This window comes from Prionailurus bengalensis, chromosome B1 (genome assembly GCF_016509475.1).
Source record: "Prionailurus bengalensis isolate Pbe53 chromosome B1, Fcat_Pben_1.1_paternal_pri, whole genome shotgun sequence".
Classification (NCBI taxonomy): domain Eukaryota; kingdom Metazoa; phylum Chordata; class Mammalia; order Carnivora; family Felidae; genus Prionailurus; species Prionailurus bengalensis.
The window spans coordinates 195,213,270-195,240,346 of NC_057344.1; the positions used below are offsets into that span (position 1 = coordinate 195,213,270).

At 43.2% G+C, this 27,077-nt stretch overlaps 1 long non-coding RNA gene across 1 annotated transcript; it reads left to right on the top strand.

The window, feature by feature from the left end:
* The first annotated feature begins 21,479 nt into the window (after window positions 1-21,479).
* Window positions 21,480-26,594, top strand: LOC122479028. The gene is made up of 2 exons (XR_006296214.1): window positions 21,480-21,809; window positions 22,790-26,594. It is a non-coding gene; the product is annotated as an uncharacterized LOC122479028 (long non-coding RNA).
* The last annotated feature ends 483 nt before the right edge of the window (window positions 26,595-27,077 follow it).

A 27,077-nucleotide genomic window follows, 5' to 3' on the forward strand; every position in this document is an offset into this window, starting at 1 on the left:
AGTAGAAGGATCTCTGAATGGCCTGGCCAGCTGCTCATCCCTAGAGCTAGTGATAAGAATGAATGAAGAATGTTTTGAGAAATGGCTGTATAAAGGTTTGTTTTTCCTCCATCTTCTTTCTTTATTCCCAGAGAGTCCCGAGAGGGCCACATCCATTTTCCAGATCAAGAGACTCTCTCACAGCTGGTTCTGCGAAAAATTCAGACAGAAGACTGATTCAGACCCTAACCTAGGAGATGGACATTGATGTGGAGTTTTACTTAAAGATTTGTCTCAGATAAAAAACTTAGAAAGGGAACCTACTTTTAGATGAAGTAATAAAAATGTCTTCTGAAGTATTCTGAGACTTAAGACTCATACCAGTTCATAGTTTCTTAGTCTCCAAAACAGGCCAAAGACACGGGGGAGTGGTTTTCTTTCCCTCCCATCCTCTCTCCTTTTCCTGCCTGATGTACGCAATCAAAACATGTATCCTCAGGAGCCAACTACTCTTGGTGGTTAGGAGAACCCCTCCAACAGGAAGGATGCTGGGGCACATCTGTGCTGTGTCAGGCCATGACACATTGGCATGAAGGAAATATTCCAGACGGTACAGATGCCGCTGGCTTCAACGGTCTACTGCCTCTGGCGTTAGTCCTTTCTTAGAAACAGATTATGTAACACTTCATTTATTTACTTACAGTCAATGAATATTAATTTTTAAAAACTAGGAAAAGATATAAATATAGAGAAAACACATGTCACTTATAATTCTACCCCCCCCCAAAGCCACAAATTTAATAGTTTAATGTATATCACCCTAGATTTTATCTGTATAATTCCATTTGATGTGAAGGATGGGTTCTGAAAGAACCCACCTAATTCAAAAGGAGCAAACTGGGAAGCTGGTTCTTTTGTAGGAATTAAACCTAAAGTAGTGTGGAATGTGTTCTTGGAACACACGAATCTGCAATGTGTAAGTTGAAGAACACCTTTGCGATGACCATCTTGTAACCAAGTAACTGGATTTTTTCTTCCTCAAGGTTTTCATTATCCTTCCAAGGTTATATGATGACTTTGGCAAATTCTTGTCTCATTTCATGCATTTCTCACTTTGAAATTCACACTTCATATTATTTCAGGTAATAGCATGGCCTTCTTCATAACCCTTAATCGTATCTAACATTTAGTTCCAAAGTTGTTGATTTTTAGAAAGGTTTCCCATTCTGTGTCTCTGCCTAATGAAAGTTTGGTTGACGCTGTTTGAGGATATGAAAACAAAAATGAAAAATAGTCTAATAAGTCTTAGACTGACAAATCCTTAAAGTCCCTCACATAAGGCCAGTGCACATAGTCATGTGGACCCCAGGATGGACAGTATTTCTCATTAGCGACCAAGGGGGCTCCAGCTATAACATAGACAAAGATGAACATTTGCCCAGACCTCTAGATTTCAAGTCCTTTGAATCCTGACAGTTTTTTTTTAAAGTTTTGATGGATTTATACTATTTTGAGTTTATTATGAGATTCTTAACATTTCTTGTTTTTTAAATTTTTCAAATGTTCATTTTTGAGAGAGAGAGAGAGATAGAGACAGAGCATGAGTAGGGGAGGAGCAGAGAGAGAGAGAGAGAGAGAGAGAGAGAAAGACAGGATCCAAAGCAGGCTCTGAGCTGTCAGCACAGAGCCCAAAATGGGGCTTGAGCTCATGAACTGTGAGATCAGGACCTGAGCCAAAGTTGACGCTTAAACAACTGAGCCACCCAGACACCCCTAGATTCTAAACACTTCTATATCCCACCACTATAGATCCACAAACACTGGGACTTTCTCTGTGCATGTGTGAATATGGATAAGCCTTTTCTCACAAAAATAAGATTCACAGTGACACTGTTTGGAAACTTGCTGTTTTGACTCAATATATCATTGCTTACAATGGGTGGCACATAGAAAACAATTCAGATTCAGCCACAACGGATACTTGGATTTTCATCACATTTTTTAAAGTGTTCTCACCAACTAGAGACAGACATCCAGAGACAGCCCATGGGGGTGGTAGGTCAGTTATCTAAATCTTTGTAGTAAGGTGTTCCTAGTCCTAACTGTAATCTGTGGACTCCAAAATTATCAGCAAAACCCAGACCTTCTCAAAATCCCTCATTCCAGAGGAGATGATCCAGATGTCCCTCACTGCTTGAGATGCCAGCACAGAGAAGCAAACGTGGTCTGGGCTCTTTTCGGGTCGTAAGTCCTGGATGGAGAAGGGTGATAAAGCAAAGGCATATGAGAGTCTGCTGCTCAGCTCAAATGACAAGGAGGGATCTGATTAATTTGGAGAGTGCAGAGAGGCTGTCCCATGGAAAAGTTTCAGTTGAGACCTTGAGACCTGAAGTATCCCTCTTTGGAGGGAGAAGCTGGGAGGTTTTTTTTGAGAGGAAGAGAACAGTGTTCCAGGATGACAGAATGGAGTGTTTGGAAATCTGGAGGGAAGATGAATCAAGGCAATTAGAGTTTCTGAAAGGCATCCAATTCCACAGGACCCAAAGCAGAATAATGGGGAATCTGAGGGAACATCTTGGGGACAGATTTCAAATTGGTACAAGGGGACATTCGGTGAAGCCAGAGTTAACCAGCAACATCATGACCTTCCTCAGTGTTTAACTCCAGACTATATAAGCAAGATGGGGTTGCTGTAGGGGGAACTGAGCTTTGGAAGGGGGGTGGGTCAGAGAGATGACCCAGATACTCTCTGATCTTATAAAATATACTTCCTAAAAATCAAAGCCCATAACCAGAGCCTCTTTCCTTAGTTTTATGACTTTGTGTTTTTTTCCTTTGGCCAAATACCAAAGAATATTATTTAATCCCTGTAGAACTGTGCATGGAGTCCAGCTCGTGTTCGGTGCAAATCTCATTCAACTGCCATTCATCTGAAGATCTAAAGAAAATTTAACTTGCTCTTGGGCATTCACGTAGCAGAAAATAGAATTTTGAAAAGCGTCGAAAAGCATCTTCAAAAACATGAATAAAATCCATGGCCAACACTGGATTTTAGAACCAAACGGGACTCTGGAGGCCAACAAGCCAACATCTTTATTTTACAGATAAAAAATGGAGGCAAAGAGACACCCAGTGACCCAGGCAAAGTCTCTGGATAGGGAGGGGCAGAGGCAGGGCTAGTGAAACAGGCCTCCTGACTCCCCAGCCACTCTTCCTTCCATGTGACCTGGAAAACTCTAACTGCACATCTGGGGGGTGACTCCTAAAAAATACCACTTATGTACTTCACAGAAATTCAAGTTAAGTTTAAGGAATCAAATGTTTAAAGAGCTGCCATGTGTCAAAGGCCTTCATTTGCATGCTCTTTGCTCACCTGACTGACTCCTTCTCATTATTCAGGCCTCAGATTAAACGTTAAATTCACAGAAAGACCTTTGGAAGTGGAGTCTACTCTTCCCTTCACACACTTAGCAAAGTTCATTAGTGCGCAGACTTGTTTATTTTCTCCCTCCCTGACTGCCCTCTACATTTTGTGAAGTCAAGGACCAAGACCACTTCTCAGCTCCTCTACGTGCAGTGATAGTGTAGTGCCTGGCAATGGTGGGAGGGCTGGGTACCCCATGATTTCCCCTGCACATCAGCCCCACTCTTCTTCATTCTGTTCTGGAGTGGGAAATGACTTTCATCTACCTCACCAATACGTTCCCTTGACCTCTGACATCTGATCAGGCTCTCCACTGGGAGATGAAGACAGAAAGACGGAGGTCTGTTTTCCCTCCTCTGCTCCTTCCCAGGCAGCTCACAGTCTGTTGGTCAAACCCTTCCACCAAAAGCCACGGCTTCAGTCTTTGGCTCTGTCCTGGAGGTAACCACTCTCCCGCCCTGCCCTTCCTGGTGGTACAGGTGGTAATGGCTCCCCTCTGTGGTGAGTTTGGGTTAACGCATGGCACTATTTCCTTTCACCCCATCCAAGCCTTTGGAAATACGTTTGTCCTTTACCAACATTTTATCAATACCTTCATCCAAACGTGCTGTCTCACTCTCGCTAAGATGCTAACAGATGCAGTTGTTGTTTGATAAAACTCAACTACACCTATTAAAATGGACGAGAGGTCATACACATTCCAAAGAGATCCAGGGAGGAGAGTGTGACCACCCCTGGAAACTGGAGCGAGGCACAGGTACATGTGTAAAGGAAAAGACATCAGAGAGAGGAAGGCCGATCATCAAGAAAGTGAGTGGGGTTCAATAGATGTTCGTGAAAAGAAACTGTTTTAATAATTTCCATGCCTTATAGATCACACGCACATCAAGGGAATGGGGCTGACTGCATGATCGTGGTACGGAGGTGAGTCTGTGGAGCTTGTCTACATACAGTCCGCTGGGAACTGCCACGTCACAGATTTCCTTTCCTCTGCTGGAAAACAGAAAGGCCAGACTAAGTGATTTATAAGACCACTTTCAACTTTACAATTTCCTGATTCAGCATTTCCATGGGGTGGGCTGGCTGTGGAGGACTTCGGAATTTCTTGGGTGGAGGCAAGCCACACTGGGGGAGGGTCTTTTGTTTCGAGCGTGTGAAGGCATTGTGGCAGCTGTTAAAGCTGCCATTTTGTCAAATCTCTTCAGGAAGAGCCCTGCCTCTCCCGTTCACTCTGCACTTTAGGTCAGACGAGCCCACCCATACTCCCTTTGGCCAGCGTCCAAAGAGAATCTTGGATTTCTTGCAGGCGGGGACTGAGTTCTCTTCAGTCGTATTCTCCAACATGGAACCTGGCGCATTGGATGTCCTCAATGAACATCCAGAGAATGGAGGAAATAAATGTTTGTGGCAGAATTTCTTGGCCCTTCCTGGCACTGCCTTCAATTTTATTTTGATTCTGTATTTTCCTGGCTCTTAACCCCTTTTGACTAAATTTTCTGTTCCTGGCTCCATATTTTCTCCTTGGAACCAACAGTGGCTTTGGCTTCTCCGGAACTAGCCTTTGGTAACTGCCATCTGTGGAGTTTGTCTTCGAACTGTTCTTCGTGCTTGAGCACATGACATCCCAAACGTGCCCCTTTAGATGCCACCTGAAAATCCACCCTTAACAAAATCTGCAAGTTGGGTGACATTTGGCTCTCCCTCTTTCAGCCTCATCTTATTCCCGACCTTTACTTCATCTCTGACTCTCATATCCTGAACTCCTATATGAAAGGGCAGTGATTTTCTGAGTAATTAAAGTGTTTAGAATATCTCAATGTCCTCCAAACAGAAAACCATAATAAAACTGTCCTGAAAAACTGTGACATACTCCAGCTGTCTCAGTAGTTGCTCAATACGTTTGGTCATAAAGAGACTGATATGTGTTTGTTCATCAGTGCCTATTTCCTTTTCTCTCTTGGGCACATAGCTAGACTGCATTTCCCAGCTGCCTTTGGAGTTAAGCGGTACCAACCAGTACCAACCAGTGAGGACCAAACAGTGGAATGTGGGCATGTGAGCACCAGAGATGTGTGTCACTAAGAGGCCTGGTCCCTAAAATTTCCCACCTTCACCTCTCCTCGCTCTCCTTTTGTCTGCTGTTTGGATGCAGGGTATCCAGTGGCAGATTCTAAAGTCCTCAAAGATGTTGGAGCTCATAAATGAAGGCGTCCGGGTCCCTAAATGGTAGCAGAGTCACTGGATGAAAGAGTGTGGTTCTTGAATGGAACAGGGCACCCCTACCTGCTGACTGTCACTGGAATGTGACATGAACAGGAAAGAAACCTTTATCACGTCAAGCCACTGAGATTTGGGGGCTGTCGGTTACAGCAGTTGGTCTCCCTTGACTAACACAACTCACCTACTCACCCCAAATTTTGAGCCCCTCTGAATGTCTAGGCTGGTGCTTCTCATAGGAGAAATTTGACAAATTCTAAAACAGAATTCTACCAATAAGGATGTGTTTAGGCAGAAATATTTCCCTTAAATATCTTTCCTGTGAGGTGTGTGTGTGCGTGTGTGTGTGTGTTCAAGACTAAGAGAGCTTCCTTCAGTGAAAGAAACAGATTGGTCTTGATGTCTAATAATCTGCTGCATGCCCCTACAACAAAAATCAGCCAAATAGAAAATAGTGACTTAGGAAGGGGGGAAGAAAGAGGCTGTCCCCATCAGCTCTGGTGGCCAATTATTACTGTGGCAACATTATTGTCCATTCTCCCAGCCTCTGCTGTTTTTGGCAAAGTTTCCAACTTATGACCTTTCTCAATTAAAGTGTTCCCTTGGAGAAGGATTTTAAGAGAGGAACTTAGCAATTAGGAAAGAACAGATAAGTTTCTGCCCTGCGCAGTGGGCCAGCAACATCCCATCCAAACCTTGAGATAGGAAACGCTTTGCCTGATCGGCCAACAACCACGCGCATTTCAGTGACTTGATTCTCTCCATCCCATCAGCTGCTGCCCAGGGCAGGTGAAATGAGAGAAATACGTAGCTGTTTCCTAGTTGGTTTTGGTCATTTCTTTAGGAGATATCATCGAAAATATAGTAGGGGAGAAACTGAGGAAAAACCATTTCATTTTGTCCTCTGCGGTTTTTGGCTGTGATTGAAGTCTGCCTTTTCTTCTGCCATGTGTGATGATCTGGCCAATGTTAGTATAGTATATTTAGTGATCTGCTAAAATATGGGAATGCCCATAAATAAATAGCTAGATAAATAGATAAATAAATAAATAAATAAAATAAAGGAAGCCCCAAGCCTATAGTATGTGGGGAGAATTCCAAGACTATTTGGAATTGTTTATTATGGGTTTTTTTTTCCTGAATTATTTATTGCTTTGCAAGACCAATATGACTAAATTAACTCATAAATTAATCCATCATAAAAGGCTGGGAGATACCCTTTTTATTGGCTTCCTATTTGAACATCCACAATGGAGTTGGAAAGTGACTATTATCAGTGGCAATACTTGCTTTCAGGTTTTTTTTTTTTTTTTAATTTTAATGTTTATTTATCTTTGAGAGAGAGAGGGGGGAGAGAGAGAGAGAGGGAGACAAAGTCGAGTGGGGGAGGGGCAGAGAGAGAGGGAGACACAGAATCTGAAGCAGGCTCCGGGCTCTGAGCTATCAGCACAGAGCCCGATGCGGGGCTCGAACTCACGAACGATGAGATCATGACCCGATCCGAAGTCAGTCGCTTAACCAAGTGAGCCACCCAGGTGCCCCTGCTTTCAGCTTTTTATAGACTGAAGCTTCCTACTTGTCCATAAGAATTTTCATTTTTCCAATGTCTTGAGGTCATCTGGGAGCAGTGGAGTTTGGGACACAGGCAGACGTGGGCAGCAGTGTAGATTTTACCGGTCTCCATTAGTGCAACTTTGGGAAGCTCGTGAACTTGTGATAGCAGTATCTGCATCAGGGGTGGCTGAGACGTTTAAGGGGGAGAATGAAGGAACAGTGTCTGGATCAGTGGCTGGTACTTAGTAGATGTTCAATAAATCCTGTCTTCCTCCTGGAGATTGGCCATGGAGACTCCAGTGGTCTCCATGGGATCCCCCCTGGGAACTCTAGAAAAACAGGTCAGGCCCCTGCAAGAGGGAAAATGATTTGTCTGGCACTACCTAGATGGCAGGAAGTGGAGCCCGGCTCAGACCTGCCCCTTTTTGGCTTTTAACCCCATATAGTCATTTATTGAGTGTATATTAAGTGTATATTATTGAGTGTAGATTAAGTCATCATTTATTGAGTGTATATTAAGTTCCAGGTATTTACAACAGTCCCATTAACAAGGCTTTGGGCATCAGGACAAGGCGTCAGGACACTGATGCGTAGAGAGGCAAAACTACTTGCCCACATTCGTACATCGAGTGTGTGTGATGGCGCATTCCCTGTCCATGGGATTCCGGCGACTTTGTGTGTCACATTGCGTTTTGCCATCAGAAAGAGGCTCTGAGATTGATCAGCATGTTCCAGGTCCAGAGGTCAGAACTCCAGCCAGATATACAGAGATGAGCGAAGGGTATAGCGTTAGTGAGCCGAACCCTTTCTGCTCCTTCATGTCCTACCAGATGTAAAAGTTCAATCAGCGAGAACACCTCCAGCCAGCAAAAGATCTACTTCCTGTCCGTCTTTTTTAGACTGTGTTCTCCTGATGACTTTCAAAGGGGCTTGGAGCCCAGATTAGTTCGACAGAATAACAGAGCGAACCAGCTTTGTTCCCACAAACACCACTTCCAAGTCGCTATGAGGTAACTTCAGTTCACTGTCCAGCTTAGACTGGAAGGGCCAAGCTCTGGAGAGTCCCCCACACCCACGGCAGAGCCAGCATCTGGATGCCCAGATCGAAGGGTGGACACAGAACGTCCAGCCCATCCCTTGGCCAGTTAATGCAAAGTTAAAGCTCTTAAAGCTTCAGCGTCCCAGAAAGATCTTGGCAGATGACAGCAAATTGGAGGAGAATAGACCCGGGGAGGAAATACCATTTGCAGCCTGGGCGGCTTTTACATCCACTGTCTCTTCTTTGCTGCTGAATTTCAGGTCTGTGACTTTCTGACAAAAGGCTGTTCTGGCCCAAACCTGTAGACTAACACTGTGAAAAAACCATGCACAGAAGTGGAGTCAGATGGGACCAATGGACCTCACAGTTCTGAGCCTCTATTCTCTTTGAGGAGACTGAGCAGAGCAAGGAAACAGGGTGGATTTGCCACTCCCTTGCAGAGTGGCTTGGGCCAGCTTCTTACCTTTTCTTGACCTCAGGGTCCACCTCTGTAATAGGGAACAACAATGGTCCTTATCTCAGAGGCTGTTAAGGGAACCCTTAGAACAATCTCAAGGCCATGCTAAGTGCCATGTAGGTGGAATGTATGCCATTATTACATTTTCTCACGAGAAAGAAGGGGATAATGATAGCACATATACAGGATTGTTAAGGAACAAACGACTGGATATTCCTGAAGGACCCGGCGCTATGTAGGCACTAGGATGTATGTACTGGGTCTCATGCAGAGAGGCTGACCAGAGAGGAGCCTCTGAGAGTGTGGGTCTGGGGATTCCGGAGACAGAGGCCCAAGTCTTGTGTCTGCCAATTACCAAATAAATATTTTGCAGACCGTGTTATTAGCATACGCCATTTGTTGTTCCAGGAGGTGACATTTAAGGAAAAAGAAAACTCCCGGTAGGCAGAAGGGTGGACCAGGGTAAGGAGTCCTGGCTTCGAACCCAACTCAACCGTTGGAGACCAGTGCAGCCTTGGGCGATCTCTCCTCCACCTTGACTTCGAGTCTCTCTTCCGTGGAAGGACAGTGTAGGTGATGTTCCTTGGAATGCTAACAGCAATATTATTGCCACGGGGTCTCACGCTCATCCACCGCTGGTGGGAATGGGAAATGGAACATCGCACGAGCGAGCCACGTTGTCGTGTCTAGATCAGATGAAGGTGTATGTGCCCACCTCCTCTGCATGATGTGTCGGAAGCTTTATGTTTGTTCATGCCACATACCGTTTTGAGCCTCCATTATGTGTGGGCACTGTTCTGAGAGCTGGGGATACACCAATAAGCAGAACAGATAAAATTTTGGCACGAGAGGGGCAGGGTAGACCAACAAAAATAAGATAAGATGAGAACGTGCTTAAGAGACACTGAAAAAGAAGGGCAAGTGGCCGGGAAAGTCGCCCGGAGAAGGTGGTGTGGCTGTCCAGGGTCTGCTTCCGCAGGAGATGGGCTATGGTCCCAGCGCGGTGCCTGGCTCACAGTAGGCTTGAGTAAAAGGTTAGATGAGCTAAAGGCTTAATGAGTAGAACCTGAATCCTGAAAAGACTGATTTGGATGCAGATGTGAATAGTCAGTATATCTTCATCCGAAATGAATTAGTTCTGACAGTTTCCAGAGCAGAAGGAAAATGATTACATTACCATTATTTTAAACCTGAGAAGCACAGGGGTAAGGAGACACACATTCTCCTCCCGAACCAGCCCAAGCTTTCGAGGCCCCGTGCAGTGAGAGGCGTTATTTGCACTTTGCTGCCCCCTGGTGGTGATATAAAAATATAGCCGGAACTCCAGGACCCCGGAAGTTTGTGGACCTCCAAGGTAAAACATGCCAGTGGGCGTGCGCCTCCATCATTGGGGTGTTGGGGTTAAACTATCAGTGTGCTGACCACGTCTTTCAAGTCCAGAAGTATGCACGGAACGACTTTCAGGCTCAAATGGCTAGATTACGTGAAAGAACTATTTCAGGTAAGTCAGTACAATGGGGCATGTTATTTCCCCGATTTTGGAGCGGGTCATTTCTGCTCAAATATTGCTCTTCATGAGTTCACGATGACTGTAACGGGGTCAGAGCTCATAGGGACCTAAGGTATTTCTCAGTCTCAGAATTGCAGGAATGTTTCCTGGGGAGTCCATGTGTGGACTTCAGGGAACCTCTGTAGAGGTTAAACCCTAAACAGGGGAAACCCTATTCCCAAAATGTATAGGGAAGTGTCCGATCCAAACAGCTGGGGAAACTCTGGGCCAGTTGTCCAAGGTGAGTCCACCATGAAAAGAGAGACTTGTGTTTGATTATCACTGTCGTTCTTCTGGCTGGAACATTCTATTCCGTTTATACACACATATCCATCTCTCACTTTACCTGGTATCAGTATGGTGGTAATGAGGTAACCTCTGTCACTGTCTTGTGGCAAGTTTCCTAACCATTCTGAACCTCTGTTTTCTCGTCTAGTGAAAGAAGAAAAGAATATCTATTAAATAAAATTAATCAACACTTAAGGGTGGGCACATGTGAAACTAGACTACCAAGTACCCATTAGATGCTTAACAAACAAATGCTTCTAAAAGTAAGCTCATTAAACACTAATATTTATATAGAATTATAAAGTATTCAAGATTCGTAAATGATATGAAGACTTATCTTATGCATTATTCCTGGTATTATATTCCCCGTAAGCTGCGAACGATCCATCAAATGGTGAAAATTTATGATTGATGGACTTTGTTTTCTTCCAGGTGTATTTTTTTTTTATTTAAAAATTTTTTTTTCAACGTTTATTTATTTTTGGGACAGAGAGAGACAGAGCATGAACGGGGGAGGGGCAGAGAGAGAGGGAGACACAGAATCGGAAACAGGCTCCAGGCTCTGAGCCATCAGCCCAGAGCCCGACGCGGGGCTCGAACCCACGGACCGCGAGATCGTGACCTGGCTGAAGTCGGACGCTTAACCGACTGCGCCACCCAGGCGCCCCTCTTCCAGGTGTATTTCTATCAGGGAATACTTTGAAAGCCATTACGAGGAAAATTTTGCTGTGTTTGTGTTTGAAGATAGCATGCTGACCCCATTTCTGTTCACACTTGGTTTTGATTGAGAATAATAGTCTATTATAAAGGCTAATGTTTGCTATGTCATGTACGCAGCAAAACTGCCTTGGGTCTGCATCTTGGGGCTTCTCTTTGTAGAATCAGCTGCTTTCCTCTTTTCTTTTAAATCTTTATGGTTCTTGTTTTTACTACTCCAACTGTAATATGTGATTATTGTAAATACTATCGAGACATTACAGAAACACAGGGCCTATAAAGAACACATTGTCTGCAATCCCAACCTTCTCTCAAAGGTTTGGCATATTGTGTTCATTTTATTTAATGAATATACTGGTGTGTGTGTGTGTGTGTGTGTGTGTGTTAACAAAAATGGACCATACTAACATGTTGTTTTGCAATTGATTTTTATAACCTTTATACATCTTAGATAAGCTCTATGTCAATCTGCCTGCTCTCTGTCTCTGTCTTTGTATCTCTCTCTAACTCTTGTGTAGTATTCCACAGTGAGGTATCCCTGTTGTAACCCCAAGCTTCCCTTCCAGGTCGCCTGCTGCCTTTGATCCACAGGGTAGATCAAAGATCTCATCCATGCAAGGTCTCTCCAAGACTGGAGAAAAAGAAGCAGTAAGTGAGAGTGTTCTCGCGAGAGACTGCAGAGTAGTGAGCAGTCATGGGTGGTTGACGGAGGAGGCTGAGGACCTGGAAACATTGTGGACAGTGCTCCTTGGCAGGTAAAAGATGCACGGTACTCTGCTGATCCCATCTCACCTGTAAGAATCATAGACTTGAATTGGTGCGTTCTTATGGCTTCTATTTTAAGCCTCATTGTCATTCATTCAATCAACAAACATTCTAAACTATCTACTATGAGGGGATCAGAGCTGCTGAAATAAACTTGCTTGATAGATGAAAACCGGTTATTATACACAAGGCAATAACCAATTGCATTCCGCTGGACATGATTCCTTTGTACTCCTCTGGACAAGACTAATTTGCATTCTCAGTTTTCTATGATTTATAGAGGAGTGAGCTAGTTTAAAGACAATGAAAGGCAGAGATAATCCAGAAAGGTGTATTCAACTGGTCACTAAGTATATTTGCTGCCCATTTCAACTCCCCTGACAAATGTCACATGAATATCCAACTGCAAATACGTGGCATGTAAGTAAGTGCTAAGCCAATGGATATAAAGGCAGTTAAGAAACAGCAGAACGGATCCATTTGTGGGGTGGGTGTTGGAAAAGGCAGGAATACCGCTGAGAAATGGATCTACGAGGGCAGGAAAGTATGATGAGTGGCGGAGTTGCTGTATGTACCTTGTTCCCGGCTTTGGCCTCATGCCTGTGTTTCTTGCCCTCAGGTTGAATTTCCTTTTTGAACCCAGCTTTCTTGGCGTTGACCCTCAGTTCTCTGGTTTGTTACTGTCCTAGTGATTGACACAGTATCTCCTTGTTCTGTTCCACACGGAGCGACCTCCTTCCTTGATCCCTACCCCAAATCGGACCCATCTCTAGACCCACGTGAGTAAATCTGACCTCACCGGTTGTTTGGCCTGGTGGAGATAGGGGTTATACAACCGCAATGCAAATCATTCAAAACCAAATGCCAGTGACCAGAATCCCTTTCCTAAATGTCCCTTTAGCCACTGCCGTGCCACTCGGCTAGTTTCTTTTCATTTCTTCCTGTGTCTGCTTCCCTTTCTTTGTCCCCTCTTTTTCAGAAGGGAAAACCGAAACTCTCTTCATCTCATTTTGCGGAGTTGCCCAACTCATCCCTAGCCCTTTTCCCTCCCCGCAAGTTCAAATCCAGACCATCTTTGGCATGTAAAAGACTCATGTATCCAACATTGTTCTTAGTTGCAGGTGACAAAAATGGATTCCGGATGAATGAAGCAGAAGAGCTTATGGAGGGAAAATTAAAGAGCTCAAGAACCACCAAGGCTGCTGGCGAATCAGGCCGTCTCCTAGGAGACCGGGAGACCAGAGGGAAATGATGTGGAGTCACTGCTGGCTGGTGGGTGGCCCATGGGTCATGGGTCTCCACCACCACCACTGCCCCTGCAGGCTGGTCCTGCCTCCCATGGGGACCCACACACATAAGAAGGGGTTCGAGATCCTAGAAATAAAATGACTGCTGGCCACCACAGCTCATTAGAATGCTTTGGTAAACGAGGAGCTATCTTTCTGGATCTCTCTCTCTCTGCCTGTTCTTTCTCCTTCCACTCAAGGCTCTCTAGGAGGAGCTGTCCTGGATAGAGACCTTTCCCATTGCTGATCTGAGTTGTGTTCCTCCGTTGCCCACTTTCCACTGTCTGCCTCTTAGAAGGAAGAGTGGGTTGCAATCAAATTTTTGGAGGGAGCTACGATCACTTTGGTTTTAAGCATTTTGTTGCCTGTGACTTCACTTTTACCTATTTTAATCTCCATGACAACCCTAGGAAGTGGGTATTGTTATTCCCACTTTACAGATGAAAAGTCGAAGCCTTAGGGAGGTTATGTGATTCCAAGATTGCACATCTAGAGATGGAGGAGACGGATTTCAAACTCAGGGCTGTCTGATTCCGAAGTCCGTGTTCTTTTTTTTTTTTTCTTACTGTTTGTGTGTTCGTTTATTTATTTATTTTTAAAACGTTTTTCATCTCTATTTATTTTTGACAGAGTGCAAGTTGGGGAGGGGCAGAGAGAGAGGGAGACACAGAATCTGAAGCAGGCTCCAGGCTCTGAGCTGTCAGCACAGAGCCCCACGTGGGGTTCGAACTCACAGACCACGAGATCATGACCTGAGCCAAAGTCAGATGCCCAACCGACTGAGCCACCCAAGGCGCCCCTCTGTTTATTTATTTTTGAGAGAGAGACAGAGTGTGGGCGGGGGAAAGGGCAGAGAGAGAGGGAGACACAGAATCTGAAGCAGGCTCCAGGCTCTGAACTGTCAGCACAGATCCCGATGCGGGGCTTGAACTCACAGACCGGGAGATCATGACCTGAGCTGAAGTCAGACGCTTAACCGACTGCGCCACCCAGGTGCCCCTGTGGTCTCATTTTAAAGCTGTTTTATTTTTGTCAAAACTATGCATGCATATAGCTTAAGAATCAAGTTACTATTATGTATCTATTTCCATGTCTCTAAATAAACCACTTTGTTGTCACTTACTGATCTGTTTCAATCACCCTCCTCTTACTTCCAAATCCTGAATGTAGGGCCTTTCTCAGCCCCTCCCTGACTGTCACCACAGTCCGTAGGACACTATTACAACCCCTCATAATTCTACCTAGAAACTAATGTCACTATTCAATGGATATTTTACCATGGCTGTAAAACTCTATTGGCAGTTAAGCTATGGAATACTCGATGATGTTATGTAAATAGTATCTTCTCTTGGATTTCATTTTCTGATTGTTGTTGGTAATTAGCAACACAATTGATTTTGTTATATTGGCCATGAATCCAGCAATCTTGTTGTATTAATTTTTGAATTCCACAGCTTATGTGTAGTTCTCTGGCCTTTCTACATTCACAATCGTATCTCTGAATGATGGCAGCTTTTCCCTTCCTTTCTAGTAGTTACTCCTTTTCCTTAAGTGGACATTATTGAGGTATAATTCTTATCCTATAAGGTGAATGACTTTTAAGTGTGCAGTTCAATGAACTTTGACAAATGAGTGGACCCAGGAGAGTATTACAACAAACAAGATGTAGAATCTTTCCCCAAGTCCCTTGCTGGTCAGTAGGAGATCCATATATTCCCGTATATTCTACTCCAGGAAAATACTGAAGTTACATTTTTTCCCTAGAATTTTCTACTTCTGTCCCCCTTTGTATTTATGATGTTGTTTATTTAACCTTCTCCTTTTAGTCTGACTATTCTTTCCAGGGGTTTATCAGTTGTATCAGTCTTTTCAAGTAACAAACTTTTGACATTGTTGATTCTTTCTGTTGTATGCTTGTTTCTATTTGATTGATTTCCACTCTTATCTTTGTTATTCCCTTCTTTGGATTTAATTGACTTTTTTTTTTTTTAAAGAACTTATTGAGGTTGATGCTGAGATCACGGATTTTTAACCCGTTACCTTTCTCCAATAGACCACAAATTACCTTCTAAGCACAGCTTCTGTCGGTTCTAGAAGTTTTGACTTTTTGTATTTCGATTATCATTAACTTGAAGGTATTTAAAAATTTTATTTTGATTTCCCCTTTGAGTTATGAGTTGTTCAAAAGATCATTTTTTAATTTCCAAATATAAGATTAGTTTCTAATTAGCTTTTTGTTATAATTCTCAGCTAAATTCTGTGAGGTCAGAATATATTCTGTATGATTCCAGTCTGTGAAAATTTTGTAGATTTTGCTTTATTTTAAAATATTGGTAAATACGCCACTTAGGAGCATGTATACATTGCAGCTGTTAGAAGCCATGTTCTGTGTAAGTAAATTGGGTTGGATGTGTTCAGCAGGATGTCAAATCTTTGATATTTGTACTGCTTTGGTCTGTTTGTTCTCTCAATTACTGAGAGACCTGAATTCATAGCCACCATTTTGATTGTGGATTTGCATATTTTTCTGTATAGCTCTGTTCATTATTGCTACTTTAGTTGTCTCGAGGCCATATTATTAGTTCCATGTTGCTTATAAATACTACATGTTCCTGGTAAAATAAAAATTTTGTCTCATAAAATGTATCCCTAATGCTTCAGGAAAATTTCTTGCCTTAAAGTCTGCTGGGTCATAACAGCTATTCTTTTTAAACCCAATTTATTGAGGTATAATTTTCTATTGTTGGTATAACAAATTACCACCAAGTTAGTGGTTTAAAATTACACAAATTTATTATGGTACAGTCTGTCCTTCAGAAGTCCTACATGTCTCTACCTTGGATAAAATCGAGGTAGAGCTGCATTACTTTCTGGAAGGTCTTGGGAGAATCTATTTCTTTGCCATCAACTTTCCTTGGTTTATGGCCCCCGCCCTCCATCTTTAAAGGGAAGTCGGGTCAATGCTTTCTCACACCTCTGTCTCTCTCTGGGTCTCTAACTTCTGACAGCCTCCTCCACTTTTAAGGGCTCCTGTCATTACATTGTGTCAGCTGGATAATCCAGGATAATTTGTGTATTTTACAGCCAGTTGATTAGCAATTTAATTCCATCCATGACTTTAATTCTCCCTTGTCATGTAATCTGACATTTTCATAGGTTGCAAGGATTAGGATGTGCACATCTTGGGGGAGCTATCATTCTGCCTACTACAGAGCTCCTACTTGTTTTAGTTAGCTTGATTTACATTCTAGTAAGCAAACTATATACTTCCCGGTGTAGATCAGGTTTGGGAGCTGTTACAGACTGAATGTCCGTGTCCCCCCGCCCACCCCCAATTCATATGTTGAAGCTCTGATGCCCCAATGTGTCTTTATTTGGAGACGGTCCTCTGAGGAAGTAATTAAAGTTAAATGAGGTCCTAAAGGTGGGGCCTTAACCTGATAGGACTAATGCCCTTACAAGAAGATGCATCAGAGACCTCGCCATCTGTCCACAAGCTCACAAAGAAGAGGGCATGTGGATGCAGAACACAATAGTGGCTGCCTTCAAGCCAGGAGGAGACACCTCACCAGAAACGGAATGGTTGAGAACCTTGATGTTGGACTTCTAACCTTCAGAACCATGAGAAAATGAACATCTCTTGTTGAATCACTCAGTCTACGGTCTTTTGTGATGACAGCCTAAGCTAAGACTGCAGCAAACACCTCTGACCCTTGGCAGTGCTGAATGACAGGATAGTTTTCATTGCATCTGAAAAGGTTTTTGACCCAGAAAAGATTGATCCTTACCATCATGGCCCGCCCTCTGTTTTTGTTATTTGGTTACATCCCATTTCCTGTTATTTCACATAGCAGAAACTATGTCAGATAGATTTTTCAGTCAATCCATAGCACTTGCCAGGATTGCCTGTTACATAGTTTATGCTCAACAAATACTAACTTATTTTGACGTTGGACTATTGCTTTTGTGAGTCGAACAGTTGCAGAGTTAATGATTTAACCAGAGTGTTTCAGTTTCAGTCTCTTTATTCCAAAAAAGTTATATATGTTTATAGTAACATATGCTCGCAGAATGACTTGCCAAGTGGTGACACTTCATCCTTTAAGAGGAAAAAAAAAACCCTAATTTATTTTTTAAAACTTGTTTTGGAATTTTTAAGAGATATTCCAGTGTTCTGTGGGCAGTCTGTGCTCATGTCTTCAATTGTGGTGCTGGACTCTGGCCCCAGTGTCGTCACCCACGCACTGTTGACAATAGGATCAGTGGTAAGGGACCTACTACCGAGAATTTTATTAACACAGATGAGGGCTCCTAGGAGGAACTAAGGGTAAGAAGTTTATTGATTACAAGCCTCCCCTGTCTAGAAATTTAAATGGTCTCTCCATTTAGATTCATTAGTTTTGTGACTTCCAGCACTGAAATACTTTCCTGTTACAGCAATGGAAGAGTTTCTGGGTTTTGCTTCTCCAGTGACTTCTCTCTGGAGCTGATGAACACTGTCATGCAATCTGTTTGTAATTACTACGTGGTCGGGGGCTTGTTTCTTACGTGTGTGTTTCGGCAGTGTGGGGTATCACACCATCTCCTCGATCTTGGAAGAGCCTGACATTTTTTCTTCTTCAGGGCTGAGAGTGCTGGAATAATCCATCAAGAGTTAGATGGAACCTTAGGGGCTAACATATCCAGCTTCCCACCCACTGCAGGAATTTTCTTCTACCACAATGTGATTCAAAGAGTTTTAAGCTGCAAATCATATAAGAAATGAATCTTATATGCCATCAAGCACGTGCACATATGCACACACACACTTCTGAAAAGCTTTCAGGAAACGTTACTTAGCCTACCATATACAGTGTATAATGATGCTTCAATTTTATCCTCATTTCTTCTATTGCATTCTAATCATATGTATATTAAATAAAATACACAATAGAAAATATGTCAGCGCTGGTTGGGTACCCACTAAATGGATTTCACGTCTCACTAATATATTGCAATCTGCGGTTTTAAAACAGGACTACAGACAGAATTACGGGCAGATGTTTGATCATCCAGTCCTCATTTGAACAATTCCTACATTGAGTGGTTAAATACCTTAGGAGCAATATTCATATCTGTAATACTCTGCACAACTGGCTTTAATAGCACCTACTCATGTCTTCACTGGTCTAGGTAATCTGTGCCTTCGAGAAGTCTTCCCTCTAAGTCAGGCTTGAACCTGGGTGTGGCCTGAATCTCATGATATGGAGAACCATGTGGCCAATAAAACTGGCAAGATTCCCCAATACAATAAGGGCGCTCCTTCATTCTATGTAATTTCAGGACCCTGAGATGCTTCCACTCTTGCTGAGTTTTTCTAATATGAACATTCCTTCAACTATGTGGCTACTCTGATGAAATAAACGTTAAAAATGTTGATGACATGGCCAAATGTCTCCTCACAATATTATTAACTTAGTCACATTATATATTATATATTAAAGTATATATATATATATATATATATATATATTACACATCATGAACAATATTCTAGAAGATGGTATGCTTGCAGAATGTCTTGCCAAGTGGTGACACTTCATCCTTTAAGAGGAAAAAAAACCCCTAACTTATTTTTTAAAACTTGCTTTGGAATTTTTAAGAGACATTAGTTAAAAAATCCTTTTTCTACCATCACATTTCATGAAACAACTGTATTCAACTCTCCACATGCCTCTTTGATGTTGCTCTTTGGTCATGTCTAGATCCACTTTGCGAGTCATCGCAGAAAGATGTCCAGAACACCTCCACTCCATTCCTGCCTCAGTTATTTGGGACTCAAAGCTTGTTGGATCCACGACGCTGTTGCTGTAAATTTTATTTTAAGCAATCAGTAGCCATTTGCATTTTTTCCCCTTCATTCATCACTGTAATATTTACATGGTAACCACTTCCTAAGTTGTTCTTTGGAACCTTATTGAGATACAGTTCACACTGAGCTATCTATATTGAGATATGATCCATCCATTTGAAGTGCACGATTCAATATTTTTTGTTTGTTCACAGGGCTATGAAACCGGGGCCACAATCACCTTTAGCACATTGTCCTCACCCCAAAAGGAAGCTTCAGAACCAGTAACAGCCACCTCACAATTCCTCCCAAGCCTCCAGGGGCGGTTAGCCCGAGGCAAACACAAGTCAACTTCCTCCCTCTGGACTTGCCTATTCTGGGCATTTCATATAAGTGGAAGTATCCAGTATGTCTCTTTGTGACTAGTTTCATTCACTTAGACTATGTTCTCAAGACTCACCCATATTGTAGCGTGTGCCGGTCTTTTTTTTTACTCAAAATTGTTCAGAGTCATCTTTAATAGGGTTGTTTCAAATGACACCTTGTGCTTTCAGCCGGAAAATCATAACTCCTCCCAGAAATAATGACTAAATCTGTCAAATTCCTTTGCTTCCTTTCAAAAATCCAGGGCTGTCAGGTGACCCCATCGCTTTGAAAATTAACACCAATTGAGTACATTGCGGGCTAACGTATCTTAACACATAGTCCTAGTTTGTTCAGATAAAGTAATGAGAAGGCCTCTTGTAATAGGAGAGAACTTGCAAGCCCTTGAAAATAGGGCTTCTTTTGTTCTGAGAAGTAACTTGGGGGCACTTTGCTTGGCACTCTTTATTTTATCTAATTTAATCTTTATAACACCCTACGAAGCAGGAAATATTTTCTTCATTTTATAAACAAGGAAAACGGAGCTTTCAGTTTGAGAAGTGAGGAGGGGAGTCTCCAGTTCCACCTGCCGCTGGCCCTTTACTGTGCATCACCTCTGGTCTCCTGCCGGTCAGGATCATTGCACACAACATGCCTTCTACTCACCATGAAATCCAGTCGAGAATTCCATTTCTCCAAACATTGTGCTCCATGACATTCAAGTGCCCTGTGGCGCAGGCTGTTAGGCTTATTAAACATCCCATATGCTTTGCTACATTTCCCAGCCTTCTTTGTAGTTAGAACAGAGTCATATTACTTCGTTGGGAATGAATATGTCACTTCAGATAGAAACAAGAAAGGATGGTATAAGCTTCCAAACACTCCTTTTTTTTTTTTTTTTTTTGCCAGAGGCCCTGAAGTCACATGCTAAGATGATAATCATAAGATCATGGTAATTCCATAAGATTGGGTTCTTTTTTTTTTTTCAACTTTTTTTTTTTTTAATTTATTTTTGGGACAGAGAGAGACAGAGCATGAACGGGGGAGGGGCAGAGAGAGAGGGAGACACAGAATCGGAAACAGGCTCCAGGCTCCGAGCCATCAGCCCAGAGCCTGACGCGGGGCTCGAACTCACGAACTGGGAGATCGTGACCTGGCTGAAGTCGGATGCTTAACCGACTGTGCCACCCAGGCGCCCCAAGATTGGGTTCTTGAAAGGCTCCAGGGAAAGGAGTCTCCCACCAAGCTATACCAGACACATGGCATGAACAAGAAATAAACTAATGTGTGTATGACTTCATAGCGAATTTTAGCAAAGCATAACCTACCCTAGCTTGACATATATTAACCTTCATTTTCTTTGAGTTCAACTGAGTTTTATTGAGAACCTATTTGTGGCCTAATAACATTGAAGACTTTATAAGTGTTGGAATCTTTGAGTGAGTATCCAATAAATAGCCTCCATTTCCCCTAGCTGGGCTCTGAACCAAATGAGAAATAATTATGGGTCATTAGACAGAGACCAATATATGACAAAAGAAAACCCCCAAAACCTGACAAAGTGGATATTGGAAAACCAAGAAAAATGGGATTCATAGAACGATCCCCTGGGATTAGGAAGACTGATCCCTCCAGTCACAGGGACCTTTTTTGGCATGGGGAGGCAAATCAATGCTCATTGCAAATGTTTTCTTACAAGGAACCAAAGAAGGAGCTAAACTACGTATGCCCAAGTTTTGCTTCTAAATTCTTGCATCAGAAAAAAATCACTCAATTTTCCCTGGAGAGGGGAGGATAGAAGTACTATGCAAGCAGTTTCCTCTACATGGAAAGAAACACCAAGAATGAGGAAGAAACTTTCTTCTTAACAATAACATTCCTCTGAACACTTGGTACAATTCCTGGTACATATTAAGCTCGCAGTAAGTGCTAATTGTTGTTGCTGACGCAGATATTGTTGCTTGCAAGACACTCTGCCAGGTGCTGGGACAATGTGGCTGAAGGACACAGACCCTACTCTTGAGATGCTCACATCCTGGGGAGGGGAAGAGACAGTGCTATGGACTGAATGTTTGTGTCCCCCTTCCCTCCCATTCATATGCTGAAGCCCTGATTCTCAACGTGATGCTCTTTGGAGATGGGGCCTTTGGGATATAATTAGGTCATGAGGGTGGAAATCTTCGTGACGGGATTAACACCCTCATGAGAAGAAATATGAAACAGCTTGCCTCTCTTCTTTCTCTTAGCCATGTGAGGACACAGCAAGATCACAGGAAGAGGGTTCTCATCAGACACTGAACCTGCGGGCACCTTGATTGTGGACTTCCCAGCCTCCAGAACGGTGAGCAAGAAATGTCTGCTGTTTAACCTGCCCGGTCTGTGGTATCAGTTACATCAGCCTGAACTGACTAGGACAGATAGGTAAAGAGAAACCATGATACAGGTAAGTGATAAGTACTTGATGAGTGACCAAGATTTGAAGGAAGTTGAAGGAAGGGCATTTGACACTGGCTAGCTGACCAAATAATGTCTGAGTTTTGTCTTTATGAATTACTAGAATATTGACCAAAAGAGAGAGAGAGAGAGAGAGAGAGAGAGAGAGAGAAACTATATCCTATGAAAAGGGAAACACATAAGAAAAATGTGGATGAAGTCTAAAATAGCTTAATCTGTTGGGGGAACTCCATTGGTCTTATGGCATAAGGTGACTATTGGGGTAAGAAGGATCTGAATATGTTGAGACAAGGCTTGGAGAGTGAGGCAGCGACAAACCTTGAAGACCTTTAGTGGATTTTGAATAAGGGTGTGACATGGTTAAATCTCTCCTTGGCATACTAAAGAACAAAATATATCCAAGAAGAGATAACATTTAATAGGAGTTAGTGTATGTATCAGGAGGAGAAGTTAAATATGTCAATAAAATTTGGAGTCCAAAGTTGTGTAAATGTGGTATAGAGCCATTGGACTAGATGAGCTCATTTAGGGAGAATATAGATAGAGAAGGGAAGAGGGCTTTGAAAATGCCCTGGAATATTCGAAGCCAATGGGAAGAAATCAGCAAAGAACACTGAAGAGACACAGCTGGTAGGAAGACCTGGAAGGCTGGACCAGAAGAAGCTGGTGTTTTACCCGTGGAGGGGGGGGGGGAGGTCAGCTTTAACAAATGCTGAGTGAGGTCAAGTGCCATGGGAGGGAGATGTGGCCAGTGAATTTAGAATTTGGGGAGGGCCGTCCCAGTGATGGTGGGAAAACAAGATTAATCAGAAGGCTAAGAGGAGCAGGGATAACAGATGACTGCAACCAAAGGTATTTCTTTTGCAGAGTCTGGCTGTGAAGACCGCCAGATAAATGGGCAGTTATTGGAAGAAGGTATGCTGTCTAGAAAGGTTATTTTATCTTTAAAGTTGGTAGACATTTGGGACATTTTGTCCTGGTAAGGATGCTCCATAGTGGCTCTCCATAGCTATTTGTTGAATTAGAGTAGACATATTAAAATAAAATGAGGAAGTCACACACACACACACACACACACACACACAACCCAGAACTTCTCAGGATAAAACAGCAGCGGGAGAAAAGCTGATTAAAGCCCATTTGGTTTCTCTGTCTCAAATTAGCTCTCCGCAATGGACCCAAACATGACCTTGGGTCCTTAAGGCTCTGATACTGAGTTAGGGAGATACACTGGGTGAAGAAAGTGATGTACCTGAGATGGTGGAGAGTAACAATAACCCTGAAGAAGAAGAAGATGATGGTGACGAGGGTGACAATAGTAGCTCGCATTCGTTGAGCACTCACTGAGTGCCAACTTGTAGTGTCATAAGTTCACATGGCTGATTTCACCTGCTCCTCCAAGTAAGGCTTGTAAGGTGGGTGCCACTCTCAGTCTCTCTCTGGGTGAGGTTATTGAGGCTTAGATTTGGAAAGCGACTTGCTCAAGACTACATAGCTAATAATAACTGGTGGAGTGAGAGTTCAAGCCCCACGGTGTGTAATTCTAGATCCTTTTACTCCTGTTTTGTGGGGGATATGGCACTAGAGAGAACTGGCCAAAGAGGGCTTCCCTAGAAGTACTCATTTTGCACAAGACTGATAAAAGGAGACCCCACGAGGTGAGCAAGCTGAGCCCTGAGAAGCAGCTTTGGCAAATTAACTTCCATCTTCCCAGGCCAGCAACCTCTGATTTATTTATTTATTTGTTTTATAGTAGAGGAACACATACCACTTGGCATTACTCTTCTTGACAGTGGGAGATTACATGCTGGACTTGACTGAGTTTCTGTCAGGGAGAATTTATTGCAATTTCGAAGATGGTTCTTAAAAGAGATGGCTGTTTTGCATTTTTTATACAGGTCCTGCAAATGTGTCAGGTTTGATCTTCTGCAAAATCACCTAGTATAAACTTCCTGCTTCTCTTCCTCCTCTCCTGACTCGCACCTTCCATAGCCTGTGTGTGCAGCGGCTGTTAGCAAGCTTCCCCCCAGGCAGCCCAGCTTTCAGCGGCCTTGACCCACATTTTGTAGGGCTCCTGCTTTATCTCTGCAAAGTCAAATCCCTACTGTCCTTAAAGCATAACCTGGAATCCTCCCTCTCCACAAATCCTTGTCAAGTGCCTGGCTGGGGATCCCCAAATAGCTCTGAAGCCACAGTGACCTATTCATCAGTCACCCTAGGGAAATGAAAGCCAAGATGCACCGATCGTGACACTACAACAGTAAAAATGACAAGAGGTCCTGTTGGTTGAGAAGTTACTGGTTATTATGAGCCGGCAAACGGGCTAAGTGTTTTGCGTATGTTGTCTGTGATTTCAGATTAATACCTCATTTACCTTCATGCCCAAATTATGACAGTTTGAGTCCCACCGATACGATCCCTAGGAGGCAGCTTTCCTCAAAATGTCGCTGGCTGTATCTGAGAGGCACAGGGTGGCTTGCACGCTCAGGGGCGTGAGCCCTGGGTTCTTGGGCTCCGGGTTTCCTATTGTGCCGCCATGCTGCTGCCTTTGCTTCTAATGGGGGATGGGCTGGCCTGTCTTCTGGAAACGGTGGTTGCTAGTTGTTATTACTCTTTCCACCACTGTGACCTCAGAGGAGCTTGGCATTGTTCTTCCTTCTGCTACTGCCTCAGAAGCACAGGACAAACAACTGGGATTGGTTGTGGAACAGGATTGCACTGACGTTTCAGAGACGGTGGAAGGGCTGTGCTTGGGGTGGTGGTGTTAGAACTCAGAACTCTTCTCCACTGGCTCATTCTTTCCCTAGGGTGTCTCCTCAGGCCACCTCCCTTCCTTTCTGGTGGCCTGACCGCCACAGACCTGCCCCTTCGGCTAACTGCCCACTACCACAAATACTCCAGTACATTTGCACTTCAGGCTACGGGCCGAACCAATCTTCACCTAGTCTGAGACTCATGCCTGGTCCTGTTTCTTCCGCCAGCATCAGCATTTTCTCAGTATTACCGACAGCGAGGACCTCGGTGCATAGTCTGGCCCAATGGCCCCAAAGAGATAGTCGTATGAGAGTCTAACATCAGCACGTTGCTGAAAGACATGGAAAATAATGTCAGAGCTGGTGATGGAACTCTCCCTTTCCTCTGCCTTCATGCTTCCATGTGGAGGGAGCTCCATTAGAGTATCACTCCTGCTCTCTCACCCCATTCCCTCTCCAAGGATGGAGCAGTGACTTATCTGATTGGTGTGCTTGGGGAAGGAGCTCAGTCTGCCCCTCTCTGTCTTTGTATGTCACTGCATACTTGCAGAAATGAGTATTCAGGAGCAAGTCTTCATGGGAGAACCCTGAAGTTGGTCAGTCCAGCCATGGTCTGTGAGGTGATGTTTGTCTAACTCAAGGGTACTAACAATAAAGATAATGTTTTAGTTTCTGCTTATTTGATTGCTAGGATTTTCTAACAGTTGGTTTCTGAACTCAAAAGGGGAAACAGGTGTGGTACTTTTAGTTTCCTAACCGAAGCCTACATGTTGGAGAACTACCAGTAGCCCAAGGTTGGTGGATTCCACGTTTGTGGAATTGTATCCATTGTGTCAGTCATTCCTCACAGGTGTGGAGGAGAGCTAAGTAGAGTCCTGTGCTCAGAAAATAGAGTACCTTACCTGAGAAGGCCTTCAATGATGCTTCTGTAGCATTTAAGCAAAATAAATTGTCTCCATTCCACAGCATGGACCAAAGCTATGTTGGGGTGACATATAGCTTTCCTTTTACACACAATGAGTCATCTCTACCCTCTACCTAGAGCCCCTTAATGGATCACCATCTCTTACATTGGGGGTCATGAAGGCCTGAGTTGTGTGGTCCCTGTAGGAACTATTCAAATTTGTTATTCTTGTGCAAGAGCAGGCATAGACAATATATAAACTAGTGGATGTGGTTGTGTTCCAATAAAACTTTATTTACAAAATAAGCAGAAAGTCAGATTTGGCTCCCAGCTATAGTATGTCAACCTCTGTTGTACATAACTAGGTTGGAACATCTCAGTTTAAGATTCAAAGCCCAACCTAACCCTTTAGTTTCATATACTGCCACTGTTAATGTTTTGCCTTCCCGAATCCCCCATTTAGAATCTAGAGATACCCTCAATTGATTGTAAAACCCTATCGGCCATCCCCAGCCTTCTGTCTCTTACACACACACACATGCATGCACATGCACACTCATATACACACTCTGCTGTCTCATGATTTTGTGATTTTACTCACCGTTTCCTCTGCCTGAAAGGACTTTCTACCCTCTTCACCTGGCCACATTCTAGTTATTCTTCAGGACTCAATTCTAAGATGACTCCTTCTCTGGAAGCCTTCTCTAAATCACCTGTGGCTGGGTTGGGTACCTGTCCTCTTTACTTCCATATATTTAATGAATGGAGACATTTTCCATCTCTGAGTCTGTCTTCCCTAGCCATCCACAGAGCTCCTGGGGCTGAGGACTCAGTCTCATGATCTCAGCAGGCCTGGGGCATCTCATAGTATCCAGCATGGATCAGCTGCTGAATTTGTGCAGAATTGAAGCAGTGAAGCCAGAGCGATCCAGAGAAAAAGGGACAGGGTATTATGCACATGTTATAAATGGGAAGTTCAGGGGTAGGCTGAACTGACAAGGTTATAAACACTTGAGAAATATAGAAGAAGTCGGGGTCGAGGACAATAGTATGGCATGGGAATATTCGTCCCCTAATGACGGCATCTGAGGCATAGATGGGCAAGTTTCTGCCTGAGTCCGAAAGCAAAAAACATACCTTCCACGTTCTAGAATTCATAATGTGGTTGGCAGAGCAAGATTAAAGCAAGTGAAATAATCAGAGAACTATGGAAAAATAGCACATGATTGAATGCTGGATTACATGACACAGAGTATGTTAGAGAAAGAGAATGATCAACAGAAGCTAGTTTTTTTTTTTTTAAAGCCTCTGGTGGGGATGTTAGGCAAAGAATACCAAACATCTAATGAAACTTACAACTTCCATTTTTTTACATAAAACCTTTTTGTCAATGTGTCATATACACCCCCCAAAATTATACATGTCCCAAGTGCACAGCTCTTTGAATTTTTATAAACTGAAGACATCTCTGTAATTAATCCTCAGATTAAGAAACACC